Consider the following 12,753-nt stretch of genomic DNA (forward strand, 5'->3'; position numbering starts at 1 on the left):
TCCAGGGGTAAGCAGACCTCCCAGTCGCGACCCTGAATTTTCAGGGGGAGCTCAGCTGTCCTTTGGCTCACGGCGGGAGTAGACCAAGGACCATCTGCACCAAATTAAGGTATTTGCTACTTTTACAAAAACAGAAATGCCTGCAGGTCCGGGGTGCTAGTCCCCGAGGGTGGGTTGAGACTGGGTCTCCCAAAATTAGTCCCGGGCAAGGGGTTGGACCTCCGGGGTTGGACCCCGCTGTCAAGAAAAGGTACCTTTAAGGGGTTGGACCCCCGGAGTTGGACCCCTCTGTACTGCACCATCATACTGCTATTTTTGTTCTGTCTGTCGTTATAAACCGTTGATTTGGAGTATCTGGAGGGGGGGCAGATTGTATTATTAAAGGGAAAGATTTTAACTACTGAATTGAGAACACCCAGACCCCAACACCTTTCTAATATTGCTCCATTTGATTTTGCTTTTGAAATCCTGTGTTTTGTGTGTGGAAACAGTTGTGAAACTTAGACTTAGTGCACTTGTATTAATTGTGAGAGGAAGTGATATTGCCTATTTGCTCAAGTGCTTTTGAAATTTTTTGCATGCTTGTGTGTGTACTGTGTGTGCAAAATTTTACTTGTGTTAATTTGTATTTTTGCCAGCATATAAATTTATGCAGGGACGCCCGCAAGATAAAAAAAACTAATTGAATCTAATAAGTACCTCTTTGGAACTCCTGTGTGTAGCTGCTGAAATATGGTTGTATAGAATGTTGTAGCAGAAAGAGCATGCAAGTAAATAGAGTAAAAGAAAGAAGGAAAAAGAAAGAAGAGAGGAGAAGTTTTTCAGCACCCTCCCCCATATTGCCTAAAATTTTGGCAGCTGACCCAGGGCGAGCTGCAGTCCCCTGTATCCTCCGCTTTTGGAGCGGCGGGAGCAAGCGCAGAGGTGCGGGGCTGGATGCACAGGCTGGGGGCCTGTGGGGAGGTGCAGAGCCGAGCTGGAGCTGTGGGACAGCTGCGGGCTCAGCACCGGGCAGTACCTGACCCTGCCACCCTCTGGGGTAGGGCGGCTGTGGCCTCCCAGCCTCCGTGAGGCTGCGGGACACCCTGGTCACTTGTGGTGCTGCTGGCCTTGCCTGCTGAGAGTGTAGGAGGGGGAAGGGCTGCGTTTAGATACTGCAGAAAGAATGTCTAAAAATGTGAATTGTCTGTTAAGAGTTCTGTCTGGGTCACCAGAATGACTTTGTAAGACAGTGAACACCCCCAGGCAGTAGTGGGGGTGGGGGCTGGAGGAAGGGCAGAATAAGCCCCTGAACAAACTGGTTAGAAAGATACTGCAAATGTATGTAAGAAAGGATAAAGAAAAGGCAAAGGCAAAGGTGATGCCAAAGGTATTACAGCCCCAAAAGAATAAACTGGGGGGCCCCTGGGGCAGAGTAGACAGGGCCAGCCACCAAGACATGGCAAAGACATTCCCTCCTCAGCAAGAAAAAGCCGATCAGAGCAGTGGCTGATAAGAGATCAGACTGCTATCTGCAAGGCAAAGAGACACTGAAAGCAAAAATGTCTGTAGAAAAGATATACCAAATTTTGTAGTTAACTATTTCAGAGTTAAAATCTCCTGCCTGGGTTACTCTGAGTTGTTGGTTTTTTTTAACAAAAGTTTGCTCAAATGCTTTTAAGTTCTTTACCCTTCAAGCAGCCAGACAAATTGCCTTAGAGAAAATGCAAATTAACTGCTGCAGAGAAAAAATTTAGAACTGCTGAGGGGAAGGTGGAGACAAGGTGTGTCTCTGAGCCACTGTCTGGGCTGTTCAGGCAGCCAAGAACGTGACAATGTGTGCTTAATTCAAGTCCCCAAGGGGGTTCAGTCCTCTCTGTATAGTTTGTTGTCATGGCAAGTAACTTTTGCAAAAGGTGTTGTTCCCCATGCTTTGAGAATTTGGCAGCCACTTTTGGAGAACACAGTAGCCTGATGCTAATTCTGTAAGTTGCCAGATCCAGTGGCTGGCAGCTATTCATTGTCTCAGAATGTAGCCAGAGGCTGGCTGCACTGTCTGCAAAAGTTGTGCAGCCAAAGCTCTGATAGTAAAAGAGGCCCAAGGGCTGACAATAGGAATGTACCTCATAAATTTCACACCAAGTTAAAGATTTATTAACTCAAAGAGCATCTGAGTAGATGACCAGCACAGTTATTGTACTGTGATTCTTGTTTAGTAAAACAAGAGTATTTAGAATTGAAAAACGAGGGGGTTTGACTCAGCCTCCTTGAAGGGGTTGAGGAAAACCTATGACTGCATAGCATTCAGGTGATAAATCTCCAGACCCAGGCTAGAGAAGATTCGCGGGGCACTCCCTAACCTTGGGGAAGGAATGTGTTTAGTAGTAAGTCTTCAAGAGTACTAGAAGAGAACAATTTGAAAGATACACTATCATAAATGAAAGAAAGTTAAAATAAGTGAGACATTGCCTCTCACATGGTTAGCTCGAGTAGCAGAGCTGTAAGTGCTTGTGAAATCCTGCAAACTATACTGGGGCAGGATAGTGAATATTTTTACTAATTCTACATATGCATATGGAGTAATACATGCATTTAAGAAATTATAAGAAAAAAATAAATTTATTAACTTGCAAGAGTAAAACATTAGTTCATTAGATCTTAATTTCTCATTTATTAGAGACTTGATTTGTATAAGAATTTCCAATGGGGAGTTGAAAGAGTCAAGAATTTGTCCTTCTCCCCACTCTAACATGTGTTATCACTGTGCAAGTTTGTTTTCTAAGTGTGTCCAGACGTGAGACAAGGAGCTAGTCAAGCCACAGAAGCAAAAGAACTGCTAACTTCCCTCATGACTGTGAGATCTACGGCCAAAGACTCCTCTCTAATGTGAAACTCCAGACAAAGAGGACACAAAAGAACAATATTGGACAATATAATATACAGTAAATTGGTTAAAAGCTGCAATGCCAAAATGAAACTCATTAAATGGTTTTGCTTTTTGTATTTCCAGAACAGTGTTATCCACAGTCAGCTATCCTAGCAAAACTTTGTAATAATTGTAATGGCAAGTATGGCTTTAGATGCAAAAGGGTAAGTAAGCCAGAAAAAAAGAGAAAGCTATACCCTTTTAATGCATGCACAATGACCACATTAGCTTATGGGCTTAAATCTAAATTTGTGAAATTGAAGTATAACAATAACAAAATAATTTTATTTTTAAAATGAAAAGGTTTCAAAAGGATGGCTGCCTATTCTACTAAGTATTTCTAACTGTTGCTGTTACATGCATATTTGTTTGTCCAGTGTTTGAGAATGCTAAGCCCCACAAAAAGAAAATACTGCCTTTGAAAAATCGCTAAAAGTCATAAACCAATCTGCCAAGCTTTGGGCTATGATTTTAAATTTAAAATAGCAGTTACCATTCATATGATGCTTTCCTCTTTCCTTTCTCCTCTGTCTGCTTCTAGAAAAAAAAAAGGGGGGGGAAAAGATCACAAGCAAAAATCTAACAGTACGAGAGTCTTAGTCAGTTATCATTTATGCTTTCCTCTTTCCTTTCTGCTCTGTTTGCTAAAAATTCCACCAAGGTGAGGAAAAAGTACCCCATTTTACAACCAAGAAAAGCTATCAGTGGTCTTGATCACTGTCTAGAGCCATGATGTGGGCTGCCAAAAACTGAAAAGATTAATGTCTCTGAGACACTTCAAGATGCCTGTGTGTGTGGTGTGTGGGGAAGGGGCAGGTCAGGCCTTGCCCTGGTGAGACAGTGAACTGCTCCTTACCTCAGCCCCAGAGCATCCCAGCCCTGCAGTGAGGTCCAGTCATGGACACAGCAGAGGCAGTGCTCCACAGAGCTCCAAGCCCAGACCTATAGTGGGGCCAGTCATGAACACAGCAGAGGCAGTGCTCCATTCTCCCTATCCCTGACTACCTATAGGAAAGCTAATATGTAAAATAAAAATCAAACTAAGGTAAGACCAAAGCCCAAGAGTTAGCCAGTGCCCCCAGGGCAGAGTTGATATTAACACAGTGCCCATAAAGTTTTGCCCTTGGGATGACAAAGTCCCTGTGCAATAAGACCAGTATCTTTCCACATTAGTGTTGTTCCTCAACTAACAAAGCTTACTCCAAACTTTTATACTAATAGATAGACCCACCAGATTTCACAGCTTTGCTTTCACAGATTTCACAGGTAGTTTATACCCTGGCCCAAAGTAAGTAAACTAAAGAAGAATCTTTCTGCCACTGTAGAAACCATAATGAATGCCACTGTGTCTCGGTTTGAAAGACAGGTGTCTGCCAAGAGAGGTTGAAACCTCCCTTAGGACAGAGAATGTGATTTTCCCCTCCCTCCAAATTATTTAATTTTAAAAAAATCAGGGGCTCTCAGGCAAAGGTATGGGAAAAGGAATAACAGTTCTCTACTAGTATCTATAAACAAGCAATAACAATAATAGCAACCACAAATAGAACCAGAAACCAATGGCAGATGACTTTTGAGCTGCCGAGCCTTTTCCCATGTGGTGTAATCCCGGTCGCAAGCAGCAGGGGGCGTTGTTGAGCTCCTGGCTGGGCAGGGCCGGTGCGATGACTCCCGAGTGGCTGCAGGTGGCACTGTGGCGCAGGGTCAGGTCGGCCTCAGGCAGCTGGTGATGGCGGAAAAGGCTGAGAGGAAGGCAGGGCAGCAAGCAGCTCGGAGTGACAAGCAGGGTGGCAGAGGGGAGCAAGGGGCTGGCTCTCCTGGCTAGCTAGTGAGGTAGCAAGGGCTCTGCAGTCACAACAGACGCCGCGGACTCGGGCAGCAAAGTGGGGCGGGCGGCGGGGGCAGTTGGACTCCCCCAGCAGCTGCTGCGAGAAAATGCAGCCGGAGAAGCGTGCACTTCCCAGTGGGAAAGAGGGTGAATCAAAGCTCACCCAGCCAGGAGGAGAAAACAGAGCACAGTTGGATTTTTCTGCGGTCGCAGCCAGAAGCAAGGAGCAGCCTCTCCTCTTGGTGTCTGAACGACGAGAGAGCCAATTCCAACAGACCGCTCCTTCCTTCTCCTGCCCTGCCCAGCACACCCCTTTGTCTCTTACAAAAGAGTTGATGGCTCTAATCACCCAGCTATGTGTTGCTTAGTAACAGGAATGGAGAGAAAATTCCAAGGCCTCCCCCAACCTCCGACACACTGCAGATGCCATAAGAGCACAGCAAATCGAGATTAAGAGCATCTCACAATTAACTATAGATTTGCTGTATGCCAGAGGAGAAAGAATATGTACTGTTATAAATACAAGCTGTTGCAATTATGTTAATCCTAACTTAAACAAATGTATGTAATAGTTGTTTGTGTTATTGCATAGTTATTTACTGTCTGCAATAGTAGTTGTTGTATGATATTATGTACTTGGAATTGCGATGCTTCTATTCAATGGCAAAAGTACAAATTTAAATATGAGATAGAGAAAAGTACTTACTTTCATGACATACAAGATTTGTAAAGAATTACAAAATTACAAAAAGAAAAGGGGGGATTGAGAAAGGAGTGGTCAAATAGAAACCCCAAAATCTATTTGCACTTCAACCATTCTTGTTTCTTTGAGCTTTTGCCCCTTCCACCAGCATGGCGCCCATCAGTTCTGGCCTTGTGGATTCCCTTAATCTTATCAAGATAAAAGGGGGCAAAAGAATCCTTTTGCCATTGAGCACAAGAAATCACTAATATTAATGACTTATGAGAAGTAATTTGTATAACCACTCCTATCCTGGGGAATGTAATGAATATTCATGAATTTTACCTATAACACTGTGCCTTTTGAGGTACTGGTGTGTGTGAGTTTGGCGGAGAGAATTCCTCACGCATCCAGTGCACCGAATAAAGCAAATACCCACTTCTCTGACTTGGTCTCTGAAGTGTCTCCAGGCTCGATTGGGGCGAATCACCACCTGAAAATAACCAAGGTGAAAACAACAAAGACATCGAACATGAACTTTGATGTCCTTGGAGCAAAGGTTCAACCTTCCCTGTAATGTCAAGCTGAGAAAACGACGACTGGGATTGTCACGGGTTGGACTGTGGGTGGCTTAAAAATTTTATAAAACAAGAATATATGTTGCAGGAGTTATATTGTGCATATTAATTTGTGTACCTTGTTTATCACAATGTTTGCAGTGTATAGTTAACAAAACTATTAAGTAGATTTTGATTGTTGAACAGAAAGGGGGAGATGTGGGAGTTCAGGGTAGAGCTGCAGGGTCAGGCAGCTACAGAGGTCTTTTGTTATCAGTTAATGTGAAATATTAAGAGAGATAAGCTGAATTGCCCCTAGCGGAGGCTGAGACAAAGAGTAAGAGAAGTTTGTCTTTACCTTATGCATAAGTAGTTTATAGAAGAGGTTAAGCGGGATGACGGTGATCAGTAGCCCTTAAGAAAAGTAAAACACGTAACCCTGGAAAGCAAAGTCCTTGTAACGGCTAAGCTATAGCTTGTAACAGTATAAAAAGACCTGCTCTGTACAATAAATCGGACTTTGCATGAACCAGGCTCAGTACCCCTATCAATCACTGACAATCCACCAACTGTCTTCGCAGGTTCAATACCTAATAGTTCTTTTTTCGCCTTTCCCCATGCCTTGCAGGCATTTTGTTTGTTTTGCTAAATAAACAGGGTTTTTTCACTTTTATCCAAGAAATTCCTTTCGTGTGATGGGGTAGGAAGTGCCAAACCCCTTTTCCTTTGGGGAAGGCTTTCATTCAGAGCGCTTTCTCCTAAACTTGTCTCTAACCCAAGACAGGACCATACAAGACTTTTGCCAGTACCCCATAATTGGCAATCCATAACCAACACCATCTGACCACACCTAAGAAGGCTTGTTGAACCCTTATAGTCTTTGGCTATGAAGTCTGGCAAATGGCTTCTTTTCAACTGCTTCCCAAGCTTCTTTTTTCCTGCGAGATCTCAAAACCAAGATATATTACTGCTTCTTTGCCTATTTGTGACATTTTCTTTGACACTTTGCATCCAGATTGTCCCAAGAAATAACAGACTTACAGTTGCATCAAGGCATTTCCTTTCACTCTTGGTTGCTGGCAGAATATCATCTACACATTGTAATAAAGTTCTGCCCAGATTTTCTTTTTCCAGCTTTACAATTTATTTTGCCAACTGATTGCCAAATATAGAGGGGCTACTTTGAAGCCCTGGGGTAGTACAGTCCATGTTAGCTGCGCTTTACACCCAGTGTTTGGGTTCTCCCACTTAAAAGCAAACAATTTTTAACTATCTGGGTCAAAAGGTATTACAGAAAAAGGCATCTTTAAGATCGAGCACTGTGAACCATTTGTATTTCCCTTTCAGTGCTGTGAAGAGTGTGTATGGATTAGCTACCACTAGATGAATATCAGGTACTTTTTTTATTAATGGCCCTTAAATCTTGTACTAATCTATAGTCCCCATTTCGTTTTTTAACTGGTAATATTGGTGTGCTATATTCTGATTCACAATCCATAACCTATATTCTAAATTTTTTTCTATAAGCTTCTCCAACCCCTTCCTTGCCTCCCACTTAATAGGAAATTGTTTTTGCTTTACCCATCCAGCTTCAGGTTTGAGAGTAATCCTCACCAGTTTGGCCACCTTTGATTGTCCAGGCATCTCAGTTGCTCATACCAAAAGGATTACAGCATTCTCTGCCTCCTCTGGGATTTCTTCCAACTCTTCTGATTCCTATAACAAAAAATCTTTGCCTCGATGGCTTCTGATTCTGGTATTTAAAATTGCATTTCCCCCATCTGTTGGGGCCTGGTCTGTCTTAACAGACCTATAAAAGTCATTGAGGATAGATAAGAGGAAGTATTTTGCTGATGCTGCAGGATAGATAAGAGGAAGTATTTTGCTGATGCTGCAAGAAAGCAAGAAGCTGGAGACAGAAAACAGGATATATTGCCCAAAAGCAGGAAATTGCAGTTTTAGCATATACCAATCATATAATGCGTGCTTAGTTCGTGCTAATTGCTTATAGCCAATTGTATAATTGCATGGCGCATGTACGAACCATATGTAGAGTTCTGTGGCGTGTGTACGGAAGATTAAAGGCTTTAGAAGAAGCGCTGTTGCAAATAAAGGTAGACGACTCTCTGCATCACATTGGTGTCATGCCGTTCTCGCCTCGCATGGAACAATAAACCCCGACAACTGGTGACCCCGACGTGATCCACGTCTACAAGGACGGATTAGTGGCCGTACCAGAGGGATCAGGAGAACACAAGGGATCCCACCGGCCGGCGAAGGTAAGCCGGGCTGCCCAAGAGAGGCAGGAGCAGGCCTGTGACTGGCGGGAGAGCCAGAGACCGATGGGATGGGAAACGCTGTGTCTGCAGTGGAAAGAGCGGCTGTAAACAGCCTGCTCCAGTTGGCAAAGAAAACAGAGACTGAGCTGAATGAGGGTGACCTCATGGCACTGTTGTGGTGGTGTCAGAGGAAAGGACTAATGACGCAACCTGATCAGTTGTTCGATTTAAGCGCATGGAATCGAGTAAGAGAGGAACTCTGGGATGGGATAACTGTTAAAAACAAGGAGGCAAAGAAGCATGCCCCGGTATGGAGGACTGTCACACTTATGGTTGAGCAACTAAAAGGGGAAGCTCAAGTTACTGCCGCGGCAAAGCGAGCTATAGAAGAGGCTGGGAAAAACTCAAATGGGAAAGAACAGGAAAAGGTGGCAGAAGCGGGGAAAACTGACTTGCTGTTTCCAGGAACACTGGCATGTCCTGCCACTCGAGTGGAAAGGGATTTTTGGGCAGGACCCGAGATAGATATTGCTCCGTGGAATCCCTCCGAGCCGCCCCTTCCCCTCTCCAGTAGCGAGGATGCTGCAGATCTGAGCAAAGTGCCGCTACCAATGGATATAGATGAGTGGGAAGGCAAATCGAAGTGATACCCTGACACGGTTAATGAGGAGACCAGAGAGGCTCTCCAAGCACAAGAGCGGGCTATGAGGCGGTTGCTAGAGGAGATGCAGCGACTGGATGCGGGGGTCTAAAAAAACTAAGATCAAAGAGGCTTATGGCAGAGCTCATAAGGCTATAGTAGAGGGGCTGCGAGCCGTGGAGGCTCGAGTCCTCGGAGAGGAACAACCCACGCGTCCTACCAAGCCATTCTTACCATCCGAATCGGTTGAGCCATCTGCCCCCCTACAGAGCCTGCCTTTGTTCCTGTGAGTGATTCGAAGGAGCAGAAATGGGTGATCGAATGTGCCAAGGAGGGGGAAATGTCCATCGAAGAGGCCGACAATTACTCGCAGTCTTGATTTGGCCCAGACGGCAGACTGACGGAGCAAGAGATACGGACCATAACTGACTGGTGGGAAAAGGTGGGTGGAAAGCCCAAGTGGACGCAGTCTACAACCGACGCACCAGGGTGGGCAGACTGGCTTAAATCCAAAATGATGGGAGGAACAGAAGAAAACAAGGGGGAGGGCAAGCGCGGGGCGGCATCCACGTCCTCCAGGGCCCCAGATGCGCCTCCCCCGCGAGACCCATCTTACAGTGCTGGCCAATGATGGCACGGGGTCATAAGGGATGCCGTCATTGAAGGGGTCATGTTGCCACCTGAGATTACCTCTATGCACGTTATAGTCACTGGTAACAATAGGGTCTGGCATCCTTTTGACTGGAAAACTGTGAGTCAGTTACAAAAGACCGTCATGGAATATGGCCATGACAACCGACAAGTGCGGACCTTGGTGCTGGCGTTCTTCACGAATCAGGACCTGGTTCCCCTGGATATTAAAAACCTTTTCCAAATCGTGCTGCTGCCCACTGCCTTTATGTTATTTAAAGATAAGTGGAAGGAGAAGTGTGAGGTTGCTATGCTTGCCAATCTAGAGGAGCGGGCCCAGGATGACCCCCTCCGCTACGTAACCCTCGATATGCTTATGGGAGAGGGTCAATATTGAGATGGCACTTCTCAAGCTGCCCTCAATCCTCAAGTGATCCAGCAAAGCCAGGCACTTGTGCTGGCTGTGTTCCAAGAGTTACCCTGAATGGGAACGCCAGCGCCTCCATATGCAAAAATTACGCAAGGACCAAACGAGCCATACATGCAGTTTATAGATCAGCTTAAAGCTGCTCTTGATGCAACACCCATGCTTGATGCTGCTGCAAAAACCGCTGTGGGAAAAGATCTGGCCTTTCAGAATGTTAACACACAATGCCAGCAGATTATTGCCGGCTTACATGGGGGAGCCACGCTTAGTCAAATGGTAGAAGCCTGCTCAAAAATCCCTGCACTCATGCATGAGGAAGAGAAAGCCAAAATTCATGCAACAGCCATGGCCGTTGCCTTAAAATCTGCAGTAGTGCAAGGTAAAGGGGACCGAGTGTCTCGGAAAGCGCCTGGTGTAGGATGTTACAATTGTGGAGAAAAGGGACACCTTAAGAAGAACTGCCCAAAATGAGAGCATGCCCCCAAAGAGAAACCATTTGGGGGAGTGTGCCATAAGTGCAACAAATTTGGCCACAGGGCAGCGGAATGTCGCTCGCATTTCAAAAAGGACGGCACACCGTTGCAGGGAAACGGGAAGTTCAGCGCCAGACAGGGGGGCGCGATGACAATCAAATACCCGCAAGTGGCGGCTGTCTCGATGAAACTTGCAGCCCCCACCAGAGGCAGTGCCGGAGTCAATTTGGCCGTGGGAGACACAGTAAACCTTGCTGACAATTGAGTATATGTTGTTCCCTCCACTTGTAATGGACCCCTAGGATATGGCCTGTCGGCCCTCCTGTTGGGGTGATCCTTGACAGCACATCAAGGCATTTTTGTGGTACCTGGAGTCATTGATGCTGATTTTGAAGGGACTATAAGCATCATGATTTACACGTTGAGTCCCCCAGTCACCATCCCACGAGGTAGTGTGATTGCTCAGCTTGTTCCCTTTAGAGCCAGTATACTCAATGCCAAGGATGTTTCCCGAGGCTGAAGGGGATTTGGATCCACCGGAGCCCCAGCAGTGGCATTCACACAAGTGATAACCACTGAAAAACCTACCCGGACAGTTAACATTAAAGGGCTTTGCGGTATTAGCCTTCAGGAAAAGGCTATGCTACTTGACTCTGGGTCCAATGTCACAATCATCCCTAGGGACGCATGGCCTGAAGCCTGGCCACTGGAGCCTGTAAGTGGCTACGTCAAGGGCATTGGGGGGGCCACCCCCACGCATGTAAGTTGCCACCATTTGACCCTCACTGACATGAAAGAAGGACTGGTGGCCCAAGTACGTCCTTACGTCCTGTCTACACCTCTCTGGATTTTAGGCCTTGATGTCCTAGCTCAATGGGGGTGTCGCCTCATAACCCCTTTGTGAGTGCGGTCATTACTAGTTCCTCTCGACCCACCTTAAAGCTTACATGGACTACTTCGGAGCCCGTGTGGGTCGAGCAATGGCCTCTGACAGAAGAGAAGCTCCAACATTTAATGTACCTCGTGGAGGAGCAGGTGCAAGCTGGACATTTGCAAGAATCTCAGAGCCCATGGAACACCCCTATGTTTGTCATCCAGAAAAAATCCGGGAAGTGGCGCTTACTGCATGACCTGCGGGCAGTTAACGCCGTTATGACCGAGATGGGAAGTCTCCAGCCTGGGATGCCTACACCGGCTATGCCGCCTAGAGGATGGGATATTGCAGTCGTGGACCTAAAAGACTGTTTTTTCACAATCCCGTTACACCCAGATGACTGCGAGAAGTTTGCTTTTACTGTTCCGTCCATTAATCGACAGAGGCCAGCTAAGCGGTATCAATGGACAGTGCTCCCTCAGGGCATGAAGAACTCACCCACCATCTGTCAGTGGTATGTGGACCTCGCCCTAGAGCCATGGCATAAACAGCATCAAGATCTAATTGTTTACCACTATATGGATGACCTTCTGCTTTGTTCTGCACAATGAATAGTGGATAAGATATTGGACTCCTTACAAATGCACCTTCAGACCTGGGGGCTAGTCATTGCACCAGAGAAAGCACAGCGAACCACCCCGTGGCAGTACCTAGGCCTTTCCATAACAGACTCCAAAATTTGGCCACAAAAACTATCACTTTGCCCCAACATTGCTACCTTGGTAGATGCACAGAAGCTTGTTGGGGACATACAATAGATTCGCAACATTTGTGGGATCACAAATACAGACCTAAAACCCCTGCTTGAATTATTAAAAGGTGAAGATGCCAAGCCTCAGACACCAAGAATGCTAACCCCTGATGCGCAAGATGCCCTGCAGGCAATTACATGAAAGATTGAGTGATACGCCATCCACCACATTGACCTGACACAACCTGTGATGATCATTGTATATAACACTGATCAAGGAGTTTCCAGCCTTCTTGCCCAGTGGTTGGAAAACAGTCCAGATCCACTGGCCATCCTAGATTGGATTTTCTTGCCAAGCCAACCCAAGAAAAGCATCCTACCACGATACAAAGCTGTCGTTCAGTTATTGCTAAAAGCACGTGATCGCCTATATACGATATCTGGAACTGAACCAAATAAGATTCTCTTGCCATACTCCTTGGACCTTGCCCACCATTGGACATTGCACAGTATACCCTTTGCTCTGGCAACCCATGGTGTATCCTTGGACAATCATTATCCGAAACACCCATTGTTTAAAACACACTTGCTCCTTGAGCCTCGCCTGTTATGTCAAAATCAGCCTGTGCAGGGCCAAACCATTTTTACTGATGCCAGCAGTAAAACCAATACTGCTGGGTATGCCTGGCAACAAGAAGGTCAATGGCGGT

The sequence above is a fragment of the Lichenostomus cassidix genome, chromosome W (genome assembly GCF_008360975.1).
Source record: "Lichenostomus cassidix isolate B80296 chromosome W, HeHo_3.0, whole genome shotgun sequence".
In the NCBI taxonomy this organism is placed as follows: domain Eukaryota; kingdom Metazoa; phylum Chordata; class Aves; order Passeriformes; family Meliphagidae; genus Lichenostomus; species Lichenostomus cassidix.